A 2,623-nucleotide genomic window follows, 5' to 3' on the forward strand; every position below is an offset into this window, starting at 1 on the left:
ATTAAACTGCTGATGGATCCTTTGGTTGTTTCTACCTCTTGGCTATAGTGAATAATGTTGCAATGAACATTAGCATGAAACTGACTGTCTCAGATTCTATTTTCAATTATTTTGTGTATATTTCCCTAGGAGTGGAATTGCTGGGTCATAAGGCATCCTATGCTTAACTCTTAAAATTTATTTCTAATTGATATAATAGCCGTGTATGTTTATGTGGTACAATGTGACGTTTTGATCTTTGTATACATTATGGAAAGAGCTCTTTGAGGGACCGCAAGCTTTTCCACAGAGGTGCACCATTTTACATTCCCATTAGCAATGTGCAAAAATTTCAACTTCTTTACATCCTTACCAATGCTTCTTATTTGCTTCAAGAAAAGTTTTTTTTTTAAAATTACAGATGTGTATGTAAAGCGTTAATGGTGGTATCTCATTGTAGTTTCCATTTGCATTTCTCTGATGACTAATGATATTGAGCATCATCTCATGGGCTTAGTGGGAGAAATGTCTCTTAAGTCATTTGCTCATTTAAAAAATTAATTAGGTTGTTCTTCTTTTTTGTGTTGAGCTATAGGAATTCTTTATATATTCTGAATAGTAAACCATTGTCAGATACGTAATTTGCAACTATTTTCTATCATTCTATACAATGTTTTCTTTTTTTACTTTATGCTGTTCTTTATGCATAAGCATTTTCAATTTTGATGAAATCTGATTGATCTATTTTTCTTTTGTTGCTCATGATTTTGGTGTCATATCTAAGAATCCATTGCCTAATCCAAGGGCATAAAAGTTTACCACTATGTTTTCTTCAAAGAGTTTTTTGGTATGAGCATTTGTATTTAAGTCATTGACTGATTTTGGATAATTTTTTTGTATACAGGATGAAGTAGAGGCCCAAATTCATTCTTTTCTGTAATTCTGGCTTCATAGAATGATTTGAGAAGTATGTGATCCTGTTTACATACTTCTGTATAATTCCATGTGGTTTCATATATGGACTCATTCTTGAAACCATCTATGATTGAGGTTTTCTTTCTTTGTTAAGAAAGTGTTTCATTGCCAATTAAATTTCTTTACTAGATAAAGGGTTATTCAGATGATCTCCCTCTGGGATGAGCCTTGGTAGTTTGTGCCTTTAAAGAATTGTTCCATTTCATCTCAGTTATTGAATCTGTTGACATAAAGTTGTTCAAATTTCTCCATTTTAATAAACATAGGATCTGTAGGGATGTCATCTCTCTTTTTTCCTAGTATTGGTAGTTTGTATCTTCAGTCGTTTTTTTTTTTTTCTTGATCTATCTGGCTAGAGATTTATAAACTTTATTGCTCTTCTGAAAGAACCAGATTTAGGGTTCATTGATTTTCTTTATTGTTTTTCTGCTTTGTATCACGTTGACTTCTTTTTTTTTATTTTATCAGGGAAAGTGCAAACTCAGTCCCCCATGTACACAATTTATGCAGTTGAGTCTCCCCTGTTTGGGGAAATATCGGGTGTCAGCACACCCAGGGTGCAATAGATGAGCCTCAATCTAGGAAAACCACCTTTGTGCTCATGGTATCTCCCCTGACAGGTGAGGATGTATTATTTCTACTCTGACACTTACCATTACCTTTGTTCTGTTTAATTTAATTTGTTTTCCTTTTTCTCATTTATTAACATGTTTTCTGAGCTCATTGATTTGAGACCTTTCTTCATAGAGGTGTTTTTACTGCTATGAAATTTCCCGACTCTTTTTTTTTTTTTACCAGCCTCTCACAAATTTTGATATGTTGTGTTTTCCTTTTCAGTCAGTTCGAAGCACTTTCTAATTTTCATTATGATTTTTTATTTGATTCATAGGGTAATTGAAAGCACATTATTTGGTTCCTAAATATTTGTAGATTTTCTGAATATCTCTCTTGTTAATTTCTAACTTAATTTTATTGTATGTGGTTGAAGGACACACTTTGTGTTACTGGAATTGTCTAAAATGCATTGAGACTTGTTTTATGGCACAGAATACAGTCTCTCTCGGTAAATGTTCCATGTACACTTGAAAATAATGCATAATCTTCTGTTGTGGGGTGGACGGTTCTACATGTGACAATTAGGTCAAGTTGGTAATAGTGATGCTTGAGTCTTCTATATTGTCATTGACTTTCTGTCTCCTTGTTTTACCAACAGTATATTGAGGGGTATTGAAATCTTTGCCTAGAATTGTTGATGCAGCTATTTCTCTGTGTAGGTCTATTCATTTTTGCTTCACGCATCTTGAAGTTCTGCTTTTAGGTGCACAAACACAGAATTTTGTTACCTACTCATCATAAATTCAAGGAGTTGTCATTATGACATGATGCTCTTTATCAATGGTAATATTCTTTGTTCTGAAGTCTAGTGTGTCTGATATTAATATAACAACTATGTCTTTATTGTGATTAGCTTGGTATACTGCCCCCATCTTTATGTTTAAGCTATGATGTGTCTTTATATTTAAAGTGGGTTTCTTATAGGCAATATATAGTTGAGTCTTGCTTTCGTATCCAGTCTGGTAGTTTTTGTCTCTTAATTGGCATGTTGGCACCATTTATATTCAATGTCATTATTGATATGGTTAGGTTTAAATTTACCATCTTGTGTTAT

At 33.0% G+C, this 2,623-nt stretch overlaps 1 non-coding gene across 1 annotated transcript; it reads right to left on the reverse strand.

The window, feature by feature from the left end:
- Positions 1-1,418: 1,418 nt before the first annotated feature.
- LOC129476625 (U1 spliceosomal RNA) lies at positions 1,419-1,582 on the reverse strand. Its single transcript, XR_008655048.1, has one exon. It is a non-coding gene; the product is annotated as a U1 spliceosomal RNA (small nuclear RNA).
- Between the last annotated feature and the right edge of the window lie 1,041 nt (positions 1,583-2,623).

Source organism: Symphalangus syndactylus, chromosome X, assembly GCF_028878055.3.
Source record: "Symphalangus syndactylus isolate Jambi chromosome X, NHGRI_mSymSyn1-v2.1_pri, whole genome shotgun sequence".
NCBI lineage: Eukaryota > Metazoa > Chordata > Mammalia > Primates > Hylobatidae > Symphalangus > Symphalangus syndactylus.